Source organism: Felis catus, chromosome A2 (genome assembly GCF_018350175.1).
Source record: "Felis catus isolate Fca126 chromosome A2, F.catus_Fca126_mat1.0, whole genome shotgun sequence".
Taxonomy (NCBI): domain Eukaryota; kingdom Metazoa; phylum Chordata; class Mammalia; order Carnivora; family Felidae; genus Felis; species Felis catus.
Genome location: NC_058369.1, coordinates 121,996,516 through 122,015,296, shown reverse-complemented (window position 1 = coordinate 122,015,296; position 18,781 = coordinate 121,996,516). Strand labels below are relative to the sequence as shown.

Sequence of the window (18,781 nt, the reverse complement as noted above, 5' to 3'; positions counted from 1 at the left end):
ACCTCCTCCCTTCTTTTAAGATCTCCTCTCTTGGGCTGTACCTGGGTGGCTCAGTTGGTTAGGTGTCCGACTTCGGCTCAGATAATGATCTCACGGTTCATGAGTTTGAGCCCAACAACTCCTGTGAGCACAGAGCCCACTTGGATCCTCTGTCCCCCTCGCTCTATCCCTCCCCCGCTGTCCCCCTCCCCCAAATAAATAAATAAACTTTAAAAAGAAAAAGCCTCTCTTGGGGCACCTGGGTGGCTCAGTCGGTTAAGCATCCAACTCTTGATTTGGGTTCAGGTCATGATCTCACAGTTCGTGAGTTCCAAGCCCGCATCAGGCTCCATGCTGACAGCACAGAGCCTGCTTGGGATTCTCTCTGTTTCTCTGCCCCTCCCCTACTCTCTCTGTCTCTCTCAAAAATAAATATTAACTTAAAAACAATCCTCTCTTGGGGCGCCTGGGTGGCTCAGTCAGTTAAATGTCTGACTATAGCTCAGGTCATGATCTCACGGTTCCTGAGTTTGAGCCCCACATCAGGCTCCTGGCCGTGGAGCCTGCTTCGTATTCTCTCTCTCTCTCTCTCTCTCTCTCTCTCTCTCTCTGCCTCTCTCTCTGCCTCTCACTCTCTCTCTGCCTCTCTCTCTCTCTCTCTCTCTCTCTCTCAGAAAATGAATAAAGCATTGAAAAAATGAAAAGCAATCCTCTTGATATCACAATGATCACGAAAGCATGACACCACCTTCTCCTGATGTTTCTTCTGCGGTTCTGGCTGCCCTTTCTCACTCTTCTTATTTCTTCCCTCACTTCCTTAAATTCTGACCTTCTCAGGTTACGCTACCTCTGGATATTTTAGAAATCTCTCCTTTCCATCTCTCTTTCTTTTTGCATGTTGGTCTCAGTTTCTCCTACCACAAGATTAGCTTTTTATACGTGTCTGCAATGTGTCTGCAAGAACCCCAGTGTGGCAAACCCCATGGAAAGGCATTTCCCCCATTCCATCTATTGATGCTGGAGAATGACTCTGATTGGCATTGGTTGCATCACTTGCCTGCCCTAGGACCCATCACTATAATGATAGTATTATCAGTATAATAGTATGGCAGTATGGCTTATGATGAGGGAAATGAGGTTCAGTGCTTGGCCCCATCAAAGTCACATGGAATGAGAGAAAGGCAGCTTTCTTTTTTTTTTTTCAACGTTTATTTATTTTTGGGACAGAGAGAGACAGAGCATGAACGGGGGAGGGGCAGAGAGAGAGGGAGACACAGAATCGGAAACAGGCTCCAGGCTCTGAGCCATCAGCCCAGAGCCCGACGCGGGGCTCGAACTCACGGACCGCGAGATCGTGACCTGGCTGAAGTCGGACGCTTAACCGACTGCGCCACCCAGGCGCCCCGTAGAGAGAAAGGCAGCTTTCAAAGGCAGTTAGGGCTCCAGCCAGGAGACAGAAACTACACGGTGTTGATAGAGTTGAATATAAATGATTATTAATGATAACAGAGGCTTAACCACACAAGGATAAAGAAAGCCCCCCAAAATACAGGAACAAATGAATGGATGAACAAAATGTGGTATAGACATACTGCAGAATGTTATTCCACCATAAAAGGAAGGAAATTCTGAAATGCCGTGACATGGATGAACTTTGAAAACAGTATGCTAAGTGAAATAAGAAAGATACAAAGGGACAAATACTGTAGCCCTCACTTACATGAGGTACTTGGGAAGGGCAAGTTCATGGAGACAGAAAATAGAATAGAGGTTACCCGGAGCTGGGGACAGGGAATGGGGACTTACTGTTTAATGGGCATGGAGTTTCAGTTTGGGATGATAGAGAAGTTCTAGAAGTAGATAGTGGTGATGGTTATCCAACATTGTGAGTGTACTTAATGCCACTGAATTATACACTTAAAAATGGTTTAAAAGATAAATTTTATTTATGTAGATTTTACCCCAATTTTAAAAAGTATACAGGCATAGTGGATTTAGTAGCTGACACTAACCCTAGCACTGAAACAGAATACCCACGGAAGAAACCAACCTGGGAAAGGCCTTCCCACCACTGAGATTCAGAACTCGCTGGAGAGACATTCTGTGTCCTTTCTCCCTCACACACAAAGGTACAGTTTAAAGGGGCACGGGTCACTCGAGTTTGGGCTTTGTTGTTGACTTGGATTTGGATCACCGTTATGTCAGTTTGCTTAGGGAACATGAACAGATCTCCGATTGCCATACATAGCCTCACCCAAGACCACTTGGGCACCGGGAGAAGCAGGTGAAATTGTATCAGTCAGGTGGTAGAAACAAGGTTGAACCGGTCGGGTGTTTGAACGGTGTGAGGGGATGTTCGGAGGCACGTTTGGGGGTACTATTGGAGCATCAGGCACAGAGGCGTACTTCAGAAATGGCCATGAGCTCATGAGTTTTCTTATTTCCATAGTATGTAGGAAAGGATGACAAACCCCATAGAAGGGAAAGTTGTAGAAATAGCTGTCACCCAAGCCAGCAGACCATGACTGCACTGAGCTTCAATGGACAAGGAATGCAATAATTGTACACTTGCCCTCACAGTTCAGCACCTCCAGGGTTTGTCTCTCCCCTGTCCTCCAGAGATGCTGGAGTTATTGCTCTCTCTCTACCAGCACAAAATCGGCACAAACCATTTTAGGCCCATGTTTGGGTCACTTTTTTGCTTGTAGGAGAAAGAAAAGAGCATCATGGCCAGGAATGGTCGGGGTAAATCCCGAATTTTCAAAATAGGCTTATATAGCTCGTCATCCCTTTTGTCCTGATCATTACTCAGGAAGCACCAAGGAGAGATGACCCCATGCTAGGCATGGCACATTCATTGACTGTGTTAGTCACCTAGAGCCAACATAACAAAATACCACAGGCCGAGTGCCTTAAACGTATAAACCCTGGGTCAAGTAAATGCCAATAGACATTCACTTCCTCACCCTTCTGGAGGCTAGAAGCCCACGATCAAGATGCTGGCAAATTCATGCTCTGATAAGAGCCCTCTTCCTGGCTTAGAGGGGACCACCCTCTCACCATGTGCTCACACAGCCTTTGGTATTATCCATGGCCTAGAGTCTCTTCCTCTTCTTTTAAGGATACCAGTTCTGTTGGATCAGGGCCCCACACAAATGACCTCATTTAACCTTAATTACCCCTAAAGGCCTATCCCCTAATGCAGTCACTTGGCGGTTAGGGTTTCAACCTATGAGTTGGGGGGTGGGGTACACAATTCAGCCCATAACAGTAACCCAGCTAAGGAGGAGGTGACAGAGATAAACGTAGATGTCTTATAGGTTAAGTTTGGAGGAGACGATTCCACTGCTGGATAATGCCACTTGCCTGCAGGTGGAGAACATGTCAAGTCCATGATAGACCTTGACAAGGGGCCCTTTCTTCGGTGGCCTTTGCATCGTCCACTGTAGGTGGTATGGGAAGCTGAAGAAAAATGCAGTTTTGTTTCCAGGGCCATAGGGTGCATGTTGGCTATGGAGCTGCTGTAAGTCCTAGTGCCTACAACAGTGCCTGGCACATCACAGGTGCTCAATAAATTTATAGTCACTGGACTTCTTGGCCTGTCTAATTCTTTTAAACTCTTTTACTTCTATTTTATTTTGCTGAGTTTTTGTCATTCCTGCCTCCTGTGTCCTTAATATTTTCAGTAGTGTTGGGTTTGTGGTTTGTTTGTTTGTTTTCTCCCTTGGACTCTTTTCTGTTTTCCTTTATTTTCTTTTTCCACTTTTTTCCTGAGCTCCTGTTTTGCCCCCTGATGTCTTACCATCTTATCCCTGCACTCTTTCTTCTTAGAGGCAGTCCCTTCATTAAGTTTTCTAAACGCCTGACAACTGGTTATAGCTTTTGTCTGCTCTATGGCAGCATTTTCCTGGTAAGGGTTCCACATCTGCCACTTGCTTTTCCTGTCCCTTTCCTATGCATGGAGAGATCCTTTGCCTTTTCCTCTTTGATGATTCATCTTTGAACAGGTGGAGTTTTTCCTGGACCAACTCTTTTTGGGAGTGTCATGTGGGAGGCTTCAAAACAATGTTCCCTGTTGGCCGGAATTTTCCTGATGACCCAGGGTTTACACGTGAGCCTGATCAACCTTCACTTCTCAGCTTAGGCAAATCTGGGCAAGTGTGACAACCCATGTAAGAAATTGGACCTACGTCCAATTTCTTTCTCCTGGCCTCTGCCAAGGAGACTTACATGATTTGATTTTCATTTATTTATTCATTTGTTGCCTGAATGATGAGATTGGAAGCTTATGTCCCAGTGCCTGGGGGCAGAGAGAAGGTAGAAAGACAGTGTCTGCAGTCAGCCTCACAAGGACCAGGTTTGAGCAGTTTGGAGAAGACAGAGCTCTTCTTCGGGCCCTGACGCTCACATCAGAGACCACAGCATGACAGAAAGGGCAAGAGCTTCTCCCCACTCCTGCCAGGAGCAGGGGCCAAGAGGAACACAGCCCTGCTTTGGCATCACGTCAACTGAAACCTTAGGTTACAGAGGACAGAAGCCAGCCCAAACAATGTGTGCAAGCAGCCAGCTTTCCATTCTCCTTCCACCTACTTCCACCTTCTGTGCCCAGTGCCACCATCAACGGTAGGACCACCTTCCCCACATCTTGCCCCCCTGGCCACCTCCTGGCTCTGGACCCAAGCTTGGCCTAGAACCTTTTAAGACCCAGTTAGGAGTCTAAATGTCTGGACATCTTAATCAAAGAAGAATCTATTAAAGATTGAAAGATCAAAGGAGGAATTAAATATCAGCTTCTGTATAGATGGGGCCCTCTGGAGTTCCCATGCCTGTCAGGGGCCCTGCCTCAGGTGGCTCAGCTGTAATCAACTTTGGACTTCCCTTCAGATTCAAATTCCCGGACAGAGAGTTTTATGTGTATCGATAATGTGAGAAAAGAACTAAAATAGATCAGCTGCCAAGGATTAATGTATTTTTTGCTTTTGCTTTTATAGAAGAAACACCAGCGCAGTATCCTGCTTGAGCCTGTCCTCCCTAGAGATCCTCCTGACCATTTCATTTATTCATTTAAGATCAAAGGAACCAAGGGAATAGCAACAGGCAGACTTAATCATCAATAACCCTGTCCCCTTTACCATCGGTAAAAAACCAACCAACCACTCTCTTCACTATGGGTTTCAACTTAAAATATGACACCTCTTTGGAAATGTCTGTTTCCTTTTACAATCTTTATGTAATCTATGTTACCGGGGTCCATCTTCATTTCGCTGCTAAAAAGATTCTACCTCAACTCAGTCCCATCCATATCCCCTATTGGCATGAGTCGTGTGGAGGTCAGGTGAAATGCTTTCTGAAAACCTGCCTAAAGCCAACTTCACAATCTAAGAGGAATTCTGATGGGGAGAATTTGAAGGGGACTCAATTTGGGGAAGATTCAATTAAATTGATAAAAGGTTTAGAAATTGGACCTACGTAAGAAAAAGGAATTCATGGAAAAGAAAAAGCTATTTGATTACACAGAGAAATTAAAACCTGAAGCAATTACCACTGAGGTTTTTGGTTCGGGAAATGAGTATCGACTACCTACTGGGTGCCAAATGACGTATTTCATGCTAATGGTACTAAAATAGGTAAGACCTACGCCCAGCCCTCCAGAGCTCATCGAGCAGTAAAAGTATTTGAATGTTTCTGCAGGAATCATCAGGAACTGGGATCAACAATCTATTATATTTAAATTGCCTTTTTCCCCCTGATTATAAAAACAATGCATGCTTATTAAAGAGAATTGGGAAAACAAAGAAGAAATTAAAATTTTTCTGTGATGCTGCCAGCAGCAATAATCAGTTAATGTTTTTGTAGCTATGTGTGCTTATAATCACTGACATTGATTAAATGCATTCCATATGTTGGAATCTCATTTCATCATTGGCCCTATGAAGTGGGTACCATCATTTTACTAATGAGGAAACAGGTTTTGAAGTTAATCTGCTCAAATTTTCATGGCTAGGAATTGGCAGAAGTAGAAATAATCCAAGACTCACTTGTCTTATTCTCAAGCTCTCAAGCAGCCCAGGGACCAGATGGATGCACCAGTCAAGCGTTTGTCATCAGAGGGGCAAGGCAATTCTGAATACAGCCCCATGGCTGCAACTCAGATGGAACTTTCAGGGGACTAATGCCCAGTTCCTATGAAGAGACAAGGGCTGAACTAGCTGTACTCTCTAAAAATGAAAATAAAGCAAAACAAAGTCTCTTTGGGAACTCTTTAGTAATAATGTAAGGAGCAGAAAAGAATTCTTTGTCACACTCTGGGAGGAGAGCGCCATGAATCGAAATGGCTGTGTCTGCAAATGAAATGCTGCCACCTGGTGGAATTGGTTGTACAGAACATAAGACGGGCTCTGAAACACTCCCTCCCTGGCAAAAGAAATATTTGGAAAGAAATTTACATGTTGGAGTTCTGCATTAGCGGGTAGGGACAAGAGTTATAACTGCCGATGTCACCCTCAACTCTCCCCGTATCCTGATAAGGCTTGAAGAAATTCAGATTATGTATATTTTCCTATAATCATAAAAAAATGGTTTTTTCTTACTTTATTATAATGAAATTACTTCTGATGTTCACACACCTTAAATACTTAGTAGATCTCCTAGGTCATTTTCAGGGGTTGTTTGGTATCTAATGAACAGGGCACAGAGTAAATGATCAAAAAATGCCATGTAGGGATGCCTGGCTGGCTCATTTGGTAGGTAGAGCATGTGACTCTTGATCTAGGGTGTGAATTTGAGCCCCATGTTTGGTAAAACAAAAAAACAGGGGCTCCTGGGTGGCTGGGTCAGTGGAGCATGCAACTCTTGATTTCAGCTCAGATTGTGATCCCAGCGCCATGGGATTGAGCCCTGAGTCAGGCTCTGTGCTGAGCATGGAGCCTGCATAGCATTCTTTCTCTCTCCCTCTGCCCCTCTCCCCTGCTCGCTCTCTCCCTCTCTCTTACTCCAAAATAAAAACATAAAAATAAAACGTTTAAAATTAAAAAAAAACAAAACAAGTGCCATCTGTTGGGTTTGTCTGTTTCACTCTGCCTAGGATGAGAGGCTGTCAATCATTGCGGTACTAAAGGCAGCAAAACACCCTCCTGCCCAAGCACCCATTTGTATTGACTACCTGACTCACTTGTCCTTTTATTCCCTTTTCTAGCATAACTTGGAAGGTTATGATCATTGTTGTACATCTCTGTTCACTAGACAAAATAAGTTTGAAATAAAGAGATGTATGTCCAAACCCAAAAAGTTTTGGCTATCTTGATCCTCTGGCAAAGACAGATGAAGGGGAGCCTGGGTGACTCAGTAGGTTGAGCATCAGACTCTTGATCTCCGCTAAGGTCATGATCTTGGGGTCGTTGAGTTCAAGCTCCGTATCAGGCTCCGCACTGGGCGAAGCCTACTTAAAAAAAGACAGATGAAGAGTCCTGTGCAGGATGTTTATGGGGCTAGATATATGCCATTGAACACGAGCACTTAATCTCCAGTTCAGGGCCAGACTTCTAGGAGTCTACATACCCCCTGGAATAGTCAGCAAAATGGGATTTGTCTGAAAATGTTACCGTTAGGAATTATTATGAAAATTATTAGCTTTAAATAAATAAGTGATGATGCTGATCAGGGGGACTTTCATCCTTCTCTCCTATAGACCTGCAGACCAAGCTAAAGCTAACTAGAGTCTGTGTAAAAAGGCCCTGGGCAATAATAAGGGGGCCCCCTTGAGTTTGGCTCTGCCCATAAAAGCTTGGTGGCTTTGGGTACTTAATGGCCCAGCTTCTTATTTTCCTTATCTGAGTAGTAAAAGCATTTGATGGTATAATGTTTAAGCTCTTTTGCATTATTAAAATTCAGTGATTTAGGAGAATGGCTTTCAAACTTTTTTAGCTTTAAACCCCCTCCTAGGTTTCTGAAGATTCCCTTGGGCCACTCCAACCATTTGATTTAAATTTGAAAGCCCTAGGGGCTCCAAGGAGCTCAGTTTGAAAATTACTGTCTCTGTATAATCCTGTGAATCATTGAATTGATATGTGAAAAGGTAACTAATATCCTTAAAGAGGATTTTGCCAGAAAGTTGTGTTTAAAATGAACCTGGATGACCTACTAAGATTTCCTGTTGATTTAAATTAAATCTAAAATTAGGAGCCCCTGTGTCTTTCCTTTCCAACTGAATTTCTGATTGATAAGCAATTAGCAGACACTTCTCATTTAGCATTTTTCATTTTTTTGCTTTCCAAACTCCCATACATCTAATGAAAAAAAAAAAAAAACCACTTAAGGATTATTGGGTTTAAATGAAGTCCTAGAAAAAAGCAAATTTAATCTACACCAGAAAATCAGAAGAATGGTTGCCCTTGGGAGAAAGGGGTGAGGGTGGGGATTTTCTGGGAAAGAATCAACATTTGGGGGTGACTTGGGGGTGATACATTTGTCAAAACTTAGTGGATATGCACTTAAGATTTTTTTTCATTTCATTGAATTTAAATTTCACATTTAAAAAATTTGAATACAGTGGAATATTATTCAGCCTTAAAAAAAAAAGAAAGTCCCGTCACTTGCTATAATGAGAATGAGCCTTAAGGACATCATGCCAAGTGAAATAAGCCAGTCTCAAAAAAGGTCTTGTTCTGATGTAGCCTTATGGCATCTGCTCGGGGCAAACCAAACATCTCTGATTTCTGCAACCAGGTGCTTAACCTAGCAACCTTATCTAGGTGAGGACAGCTACGTAGGTCAGGATCTGGCAGGAAAGTGACTCACTCAAACAAGGTAACTGAGGAGAATTTAACGAAAGGACCATTTATAGAAGTGTGAACAGGGGCGCCTGGGTGGCTCAGTCGGTTAAGCGGCCGACTTCGGCTCAGGTCATGATCTCGCACTCCGTGAGTTCGAGCCCCGCATCGGGCTATGTGCTGACAGCTCAGAGCCTGGAGCCTGTTTCAGATTCTGTGTCTCCCTCTCTCTGACCCTCCCCCATTCATGCTCTGTCTCTCTCTGTCTCAAAAATAAATAAACGTTTAAAAAAATTAAAAAAAAAAGTGTGAACAGGTTCAGGGTATGGCTTCCCTCCACCTGGACCCCATCAAGGTGACCCCCTTTATGTAGGCTTATGCCCCAGCCATCTCCCTACTCCTCTCCAGTTCAGGTGACCCATCTTTAGTCCCTCTGGGGGTGGAGTTGTGAGCTATGCCGATGGTTCAGAGTCCCAGCTAGCAATAAACTCACCTGGGGAACCTTTGAAATACATCAGTGTCTGGGCCTCACCCCTAGAAGTTCTAATTTAATGGGTCTCGGGTGAAGCTTGGTGCTATTGGCATTGCTCCTCTTTAAAAATTCTCAAGTGAGAGGTGCCTGTGTGGCTCAGTCAGTTCAGTGTCTGACTCTTGATCTCAGCTCAGGTCTTGATCTCAGGGGTCATGGCTGCAAGCCCCGTGCTGGGCATGAAGCCTACTTAAAAAAAAAAAAAAATTAAACTAAACTAAAAGCTTGCAGGTGACTCCAGCAGGCCCAGATCAATTATTTCAGACTCTGAAGGGTGTAGGACTGGGTACTTTTTCGATGTTCCCCAGGACAGCCCGAGCCAAGAAGTTCTGTCCTGTTTTCTATCAAAATCTGTTGTTTTAGCATAAACTTGGGGATCTGCTGTCTTCAGACCTTCCTCTCAAAGTGAATGTCAGAATAATTAATTTGGAATAATTCAGAGTAAAATAATTCCATTTAATTCCTTAGCGTCGATTAATTTCACACTAGTAACCCTACTCTGGTTTTGTCAGCATCTCCGGCTAGACCAGAGCCACTAACAAGGGAATAGAGAAAAGCAACATCTGTATTTCAGAGCAGCATTATTCACAGTAACCAAAAGGTGGAAACAACCTAAGCGTCCGCTGACAGGTGAATGGATAAGCAGAATGTGATGTGTACATTGATAGAATACTGCTCAGCCTTAAAAAGGAAGGAAATTGACACATGCTACAACATGGATGAACCTTGAGGAAACCATGCTAAGTGAAAAAAGCCAACCACAAAAGGACACATGCTATACGACTCCACAATTACACGAGGGACTTAGGGTAGCCAAATTCATAGGGACAGAAAGTAGGCTGGAGGGAGGAGAGAGTGGGGAATTGTTCAACGGGCTTGGGGTTTCAGTTTTGTAAGACGAAAAGAGTTCTGAAGGTTAGTCGCACAACAACATGTTGAACACCACTGAACTGGAGGCGCCTGGGTGGCTCAGTTGGTTAAGTGTCCAACTTTGGCTCAGGCCATGATCTCACAGTTCATGAGTTTGAGCCCCACATGAGGCTCTGTGCTGACAGCTCAGAGCCCGGAGCCTGCTTCGGACTCTGTGTCTCCCTCTCTCTCTGCCCTTCCCCCACTGGCGCTCTGTCTCTGTCTCTCGAAAATAATAAATAAACATTAAAAGATAATAAATTAAAAAATAGATCACTGAACTGTACACTTAAAAATGGTTAGGATGGTAAATTTTATTTGTACGTTAACCGCAGTTTAAAAACATTTCTAAAGCAGGAATATTTAAGTAAAATAGTTCAAAGTATACCTTTGTACACACATTTGACAAGAAAAAGTCCCCCCTCAGACTTCCTCCTGCCCCAGCCCTGGGGCTTGCTGTGGATACTGGGAGAGCAAATCTTATCATCTTCCTTTCTTCTTAATCTGGCCTGGTGGGAAGACCCCACTGGGCCTAAGAACATGAACTAACTGGAAAAGAAAAACTTGGCAAGCTCCTGCTAATTCTCCGTGTGGTCAGTGCAGGTGTCCGGAGTGAGGGACTCAGCTGTCCAGAAGGAAGCCAGCAAGGACTCCGTTACAGTTGGGACAACCTGGGGCGGGGCCCCACAGAGGAAGAAGAAAACGGTGGAAGTAAAACTTCTCTGCCGAGTAAGGTAGAAGGAAGAGGATGTGATTTCCATTTATACTGCTGTAGGAGAATGTTCTTCGTTGACATGGATCCCCACTGTGCTGTCTCTGAGGAGTGTCTATCATGTGAGCTGCTTTGTGGGCTTCTGTCCAAGAGTCACCCTCCGGGGAGCTGGAGAATCACAGGGGAAAGGGAGAAGGTGACATCACCTTGCCCTGGGGGAGAGAGCTCGCAGTCTGGGAAATGGGGAGCAGTGCCCATTGGGCTCCTCTGTAGCAGCTCTTTGGTGACAGGATTCTAAACAAAACTCACCCTCAAGGAAAGGGATTTCTGGGGTTTACTGTGTTCCACTGCACTGTTCAGGGTAGTGGTACAGATCCCAGGCTCTGTATGCTTCCCTGTACAGCCTACAGAATCCAAGAGGAGGGTTAAATTTAAGAAACCCAAAGTGAGGCAAGAACTCATTATGCCCACAAGAGGACTCTTATACAGTATTTAACATTTTCTCCTTTTGACTCCAGGAACCATATTTAGCATCCAGTTTTAAGAAACGTTTTCTGCTGTGAAAATCAACAAAGATCAACCAAATGAGATCATTTATTCAGGGTTTGCTATAGCAAAGGAGTCAGCCACCAACACACATTTTGGCAGAGTCTCAGAAGCAGGCAGAGGAGTGGAAAAGCTTCACCATGGAAAGAAGGGAAGGCTGTGGCCTTGCCCTGATTGGAGGCTGTTGGCGTGTGTAAACTGTAGGCTGGCCAACTAGAAGTGGGGTATTGTACGGGGTTGATGAGGAGTGCATATTTCCTTTCTATGGAAAAAATAGGGGCAAGAGTTAGGGAGATGGTCAGTTATTAATAAAGGGCTGACCATTGGGGTCTGACTGTTACACGAGTTATTGCTTGACTTCCTGGACTGATGGGTAGAGATGGAGGTCCAACTTCCTACACTTCTAACAGAGAGTAGATCGGCTCCCGTGGTTGCGTCAGAGTGTAGGCTAGAGTTCAGTGTGTATATGTGGTCTGGTCATTGTCCATTTGTGTAGTTAGTCTCTCACTACCAAACCTTGAAGTGTTTCAGCCTGAAAGTCTAGAGAGGGTGGATTGCAGGAGTCTAAAAAGATGCGCATCCAAGGGAAGGTCAGCTTTCTTTGCTCCCCCTCTGCTCAGGCCTGTGTGGCAATAGCAATGTCAGATCAAGGGGGACAATGGTCCAGAAGTTCCAGATGAGGCCACTGAAAGGGCGGGCCTATGCCGGCTGACTCCATCTTTGTTCTGTGCCCTTCACCTTGACCACACCTCCTCCACTTGAGTAACCTCCCCCCCCAACCTGCCTAACAGGACTAGGACCCTTCCCCAGCCAATCGGCTGAGGCCATAGCCATTACCTCACCAACTGCCCCTGGGCCCCAATAAAACCTTTGTCCTTTTGAAACTCGCTCTCTCTCCCTAGTATCTCACCACCGAGTCGGTGCAGGTAGGGGATTGAGCTCGAGCTAACTTGAATAAAGGCTCTTTTGCTTTTGCATCGGACTCGGCTCCCTGGCGGTATTTGGGGATCACGAATTCTGGGCATAACAGCCACTACCAAAGCTGAAAATGAGGAGAGGCAGATAACAACAGGGAAGCCACTGCCGCAGTATGGACCCGCTCAGTAGTCACAGTGAGAACCCCTTTTCCAAATATTTAAGAGGAGGGTTATCTTGATGGCTGAAGGAAGCGCTCCAGTTACACTGTGTAAGATAAGGAATTCCCCGAGAGCACAGCCCTTTGATGAAATCCCCAATATCCCTGAGTATTTATTTCAGAAGTAGAGTTTGCCTTGAAAATGATGTCAGTCAACATGTCCTAGCATCACATTTGTAAACAGCTTCTTTGCTGCCCTTCTCCTACCATCAGTTTTAACTAGAAATCTTTAAAATGGTCTCTGAGAATCATTCTCCCCCACCTGAGCCCATACCTTTGGTTTATGATTCTCCTATGGCTTTTAAATTGCTGTAGAGTTTATTGTATTCATACTGACTTCTCTTAACCTCCAACAGACTTTTTTTTATCACCTGCAGGGCAGGTACTGGCAATGAAACAACACTGGCTGATCTGCATCTCTGTGAAGGGTGACACGTTCGTTCTCCCCAGTACTTACTGAGAAGAGCTTTCCTGACAAAGCAGAAGATGGGTGCTGGAGGACACAAAGTTGTGGCTGTGACTGCCTGCTGGCCTCAGGGTATGAGAAAAGCGGCCGAGTAAATGCATACATACATTTACATACAAAGTAAAGGAATGGAAGTAAGTACAAAGTGCCTTGGGAACACAAATAAGGAAGTAACTTGCTTTGACTGGCAAATCTGGCTTCACCAAAGAGGTTAAGTTTTGAAGGATGAAAGGAGGTCTGCAGAGAAGGAGTAAAACATCCAGGCAGACGGAATGTGACAGAATGCACAGTAGCCCAGGTGATGGCATCTAGGGGAGCGCAGGTGGGTGGAGGAGGGCTGGTGGACAGGCAGCTGCCACTGTCCACCGGGACCAGATTGTGAAAAGCCTTGTTTGCCATTTTTATAAGGCATTTGGATTTCATTCTAGTCGCAACATGGAGTCTACGCAGGCTGCTAAGCACAGGAATGTCAAACGTCTGTGTTGTATCATAATTTTGGCATCGATGTGGCAGATGGATGGGGACGCCCGGTTTAAGAGACCACAGATTGTAAGGACCTGAACTAGACAAATGGTGGGGGTCGTGGGTTGGGAGGGAGAGGATGGGCTTAAGAGGTATTAAGAAAGCAGAGTTAGTGGGACTTGGGAACCTCATATGTCAGGAGGGAGTGAAACAGAAGAATTGGGGGTGCTAGGCTTTTAGCTTAGACAACTGGATTTGCAGTAAGGAATTATAATTGACAGGTTTAGTCCTGGGTTACGATGGAAATGCCCAAGGAAGGGCACCAGGGGCCATTACACAGAGGAGAGCACACTATATACACTCCATAGACAAAATCACAAGGTTTCTCCAAAAATCTGTAAATCACCGAAAGTCCCTTCTGCTTCCCTGGGGCAAACCACTCTCCTTGGTGGTTTTCAAGAAGTCAGCTTGCCAAAAGACAAAAGGGAAGTCTCACTGTTTCACACACTGTGTGGTGTTTGCATTTATAATCCTTGCCCTGCCTTTATTCTACCACAGTCTGTGCTTGATTGGTCTCCCGCATATATGAGTAAATATCAGCCGTGATAAATGTCTCAAAATTGTTCTTCGATAGTTATTTCTGGACTCTCCATCGAGATCAGCGCACCTTAGTTCCCTCATTGGAGCTTATATGTGGCATCTCTTCTGGACACCTTGAATTCTGAATCGTCTTCCCTCGGCCCCTCTGGTGGGACTCTTTCAGTGGCCATTAAGATTTGTGACTCGGGGCACCTGAGTGGCTCAGTCAGTTGGCTTTTGATTTTGGCTCAAGTCATGATCTCATGGTTTGTCGGTTTGAGCCCCACATCGGGTTCTGTGCTGACAGCCTGCTTGGGATTCTCTCTCCCTCTCTCCCTTTCCCTCTCTCTTTCAAAAATAAATAAACTTAAAAAAAAAAATTGTTACTCTTGCATGCTGAAACCGGCTCCTGAACAGTTTTGTCTCAACAGCAGCCTTTTTTTTTTTTTTTCCATTGGTGGAGAAAAAGGTGGTTGTTAGGCCTTGATTATCTGATCTCTGTTAAGTGGCAAAGACTGGGAGCTTAGTGTCTCTGTCTTTTTTTTTTGTTCCTGCTTTTCTTTAAGCTTCTACTATTTGGGAAGCCGGTATGTATGCCTTGAGATCACAATACAATGATTTAATCAGGAACTCGCCACCCTCAACTGTAACATTGAGAATTGTTATGTCGGGGCACCTGGGTGGCTCAGTCGGTTAAGCGTCCGACTTCAGCTCAGGTCATGATCTCACAGTTCGTGAGTTCAAGCCCCACGTCGGGCTCTGTGCTGACAGCTCAGAGCCTGGAGCCTGTTTCCGATTCTGTGTCTCCCTCTCTCTCTGACCCTCCGCTGCTCATGCTCTGTCTCTCTCTGTCTCAAAAATAAATAAAACATTAAAAAAAATTGTTATGTCATATCTAACAGTGCTGATTTATTGTATTTTTCAAGTATTGATAGAATCCTTTGTGTTCTTTGTCTTATGCTCTATATTTACCTTTGCCAGTTCTCTGAGGGTCTATAAGTGAAAAAAGCCTTGCCTCTCCTTGCAAAGGAAGGAAGTACTAAGAAAATATTTTCTCTTTTAAGCAGTTTGTTAATAATTATATTTCTTTTGTATTTGTGGAAATCTTTTTTTTAATTTTTTTTTCTTTTCTATTTTTTTTTATATGAAATTTGTTGACAAATTGGTTTCCATACAACACCCAGTGCTCATCCCAAAAGGTGCCCTCCTCAATACCCATCACCCACCCTCTCCCTCCCACCCCCCATCAACCCTCAGTTTGTTCTCAGTTTTTAAGAGTCTCTTATGCTTTGGCTCTCTCCCACTCTAACCTGTTTTTTTTTTCCTTCCCCTACCCCATGGGTTCCTGTTAATTTCTCAGGGTCCACATAAGAGTGAAACCATATGGTATCTGTCTTTCTCTGTATGGCTTATTTCACTTAGCATCACACTCTCCAGTTCCATCCACGTTGCTACAAAAGGCCATATTTCATTTTTTCTCATTGCCACGTAATATTCCATTGTGTATATAAACCACAATTTCTTTATCCATTCATCAATTGATGGACATTTAGGCTCTTTCCATAATTTGGCTATTGTTGAGAGTGCTGCTGTGAACATTGGGGTACAAGTGGCCCTATGCATCAGTACTCCTGTATCCCTTGGATAAATTCCTAGCAGTGCTATTGCTGGGTCATAGGGTAGGTCTATTTTTAATTTTCTGAGGAACCTCCACACTGCTTTCCAGAGCGGCTGCACCAATTTGCATTCCCACCAACAGTGCAAGAGGGTTCCCGTTTCTCCACATCCTCTCCAGCATCTAGAGTCTCCTGATTTGTTCATTTTGGCCACTCTGACTGGCGTGAGGTGATACCTGAGTGTGGTTTTGATTTGTATTTCCCTGATAAGGAGCGACGCTGAACATCTTTTCATGTGCCTGTTGGCCATCCGGATGTCTTCTTTAGAGAAGTGTCTATTCATGTTTTCTGCCCATTTCTTCACTGGGTTATTTGTTTTTCGGGTGTGGAGTTTGGTGAGCTCTTTATAGATTTTGGATACTAGCCCTTTGTCCGATATGTCATTTGCGAATATCTTTTCCCATTCCGTTGGTTGCCTTTTAGTTTTGTTGGTTGTTTCCTTTGCTGTGCAGAAGCTTTTTATCTTCATAAGGTCCCAGTAATTCACTTTTGCTTTTAATTCCCTTGCTTTTGGGGATGTGTCGAGTAAGAGATTGCTACGGCTGAGGTCAGAGAGGTCTTTTCCTGCTTTCTCCTCTAAGGTTTTGATGGTTTCCTGTCTCACATTTAGGTCCTTTATCCATTTGGAGTTTATTTTTGTGAATGGTGTGAGAAAGTGGTCTAGTTTCAACCTTCTGCATGTTGCTGTCCAGTTCTCCCAGCACCATTTGTTAAAGAGGCTGTCTTTTTTCCATTGGATGTTCTTTCCTGCTTTGTCAAAGATGAGTTGGCCATACGTTTGTGGGTCTAGTTCTGGGGTTTCTATTCTATTCCATTGGTCTATGTGTCTGTTTTTGTGCCAGGAAATCTTTTTTTTTAATTAGGCTTCATACCCAGCCTAGAGCCCAACACAGAGCTTGAACTCATGACCCCGAGATCAAGACCTAAGCTGAGATCCAGAGATCAGGAGTTGGACGCTTAACCACCTGAGTCACCCAGGGGCCCCATATTTGTGGAAATCTTTTTAAGCAGCTTTATTGAGAGGTAATCCACATATAATGAAATTCATCCATTTAAAGCATAAAATATCGTAGGTTTTAGTATAGCCACGGAATTGTGCAGCTATGACAGTTTTTGAATGTGTTGATCACCCCAAAGAGAAAACCCAGACTCATTTGCAGCCAGTCCCTTTTTTCCCCAGTAGCTGTGCCCCCACCGCCACCCCAAGTCCTAGGCAACCGTTACTTTCTCTATAGAGAGATTTACCTATTCTGGACATTTCATATAAATGGAATCATATAATATGTGGTATTTCGTGCCTGACTTCTTTCACTTAACAATGTTTTCAGGCTTCATTCATACTGTAACACCTATCAGTACTTTATTTCTTTTTATAACCAAATGGTATTCCATTGTATGGATATACCACATTTTGTTTACTCATTCATCAGTTGCTACACATTTGGGTGCTTTCCACATTGGGGCTGTCATGAATAACAACGCTATGAACATTTGTATACAAATTTTTGTGTGGACATATGTTCTCATTTCTCTTGGGAAGATGCCAAGGAGTGGAATTGCTGGGTCATGTGGTTAACTCTGTGTTTAACTTTTTTGAGGAACTGCCAGACTGTTTTCCAAAGTGGCTGCACCATTCGCATTTCCATCTGCAATACATGAGGGTTCCGATTTCTGCATATCCTCCCCAACACCTATTACTGTCTTTTTTTAATTTTTTTTTCAACGTTTATTTATTTTTGGGACAGAGAGAGACAGAGCATGAACGGGGGAGGGGCAGAGAGAGAGGGAGACACAGAATGGGAAACAGGCTCCAGGCTCTGAGCCATCAGCCCAGAGCCTGACGCGGGGCTCGAACTCACGGACCGCGAGATCGTGACCTGGCTGAAGTCGGACGCTTAACCGACTGCGCCACCCAGGCGCCCCTATCTTTTTTTGATTATAATATCCAAGTGGTATGAAGTGATATCTCATTGTATTTGACATTTCTCTGATGACTATCTATGTTGATCAGGTATATGATTAGCAAGCAGTTTCTCCCATTCTGTTGTAAGGGTTAAATTGTAGTATAGGGCTAACGCTTAGCTTGTAAAGTAACAGCTTTGTTCTGACACTGAAGGTTAAGAGATAACTGCCTTGCTTTACTCTTGTAAATTACGCTTCATACTCTTGTAAATTAGGAAATTAGGCTTCACCAATTAAGGAAACAAAAGTTCAAAGAAAAGAGCTTCAGAGGCAGGGTCAAGGAGATCCACTGGTTGCAACTTAACGGCAGAAAGTCTAAAATAATCACCCCATCCGGAAACTGTGTCTAACTCATCTGGGAACTATTTCTTTGTTCTGTTCCCAGTTGATAATAAAACAATGTGATCGGGGCACCTGGGTGACGCAGTCGGTTAAGCGTCCGACTTCAGCCAGGTCACGATCTCGCGGTCCGTGAGTTCGAGCCCCGCGTCAGGCTCTGGGCTGATGGCTCGGAGCCTGGAGCCTGTTTCCAATTCTGTGTCTCCCTCTCTCTCTGCCCCTCCCCCGTTCATGCTCTGTCTCTCTCTGTCCCAAAAATAAATAAAAACATTGAAAAAAAATTAAAAAAAAACAACAACAATGTGATCAGCTATAAAAACTCTGTACCCCGGCTGTTCGGGGGCCACACACCTATCAAGAATGTTGGTCCCGATTGGTCGACCTTGCCTCTCATTGTAATAAACTTTGTTGTGACTGTCACCAGTGCCCATAGCATTCTGTTTCAGGAGTCGTGTGGATGCAACACTGGATTTTCTTTTCACTTTTCACTGATGGTGCCCTTTGAAACACAGAAGTTTTTAGTTTTGATGCAATCCATTTATTATTTTTTTTCTTTTTCACTTGTGTGTTGGATGTCACATTTCACAAGACTTTGCCTACCCCAAGGTAATACAGACTTACTCCTATGTTTCTATCTAAGAATTTTATAGTTTTAGGCCTTATGTTTAGGTATATGACCATTTTGGAGTGTTTTTTGTGTATGATATGAGAAAAGAGCC

At 44.1% G+C, this 18,781-nt stretch overlaps 1 long non-coding RNA gene across 3 annotated transcripts in view; it reads left to right on the top strand.

Annotated features, from left to right (window-relative positions):
- The window catches only part of LOC123383926, a 37,276-nt gene extending 20,592 nt beyond the window's left edge, over nucleotides 1–16,684 (top strand). Inside the window, exons 2-5 of one of the 3 annotated variants that reach the window (XR_006594350.1) lie at nucleotides 10,789–11,019; nucleotides 12,956–13,116; nucleotides 14,141–14,254; nucleotides 16,625–16,684. This is a non-coding gene — a long non-coding RNA (uncharacterized LOC123383926). Of the gene's footprint in view, nucleotides 1–10,788; nucleotides 11,020–12,955; nucleotides 13,594–14,140; nucleotides 14,255–16,624 lie in introns of all 3 variants that reach the window. The other 2 variants (XR_006594351.1, XR_006594349.1) reach the window with 2 other exon arrangements.
- Nucleotides 16,685–18,781: the final 2,097 nt, after the last annotated feature.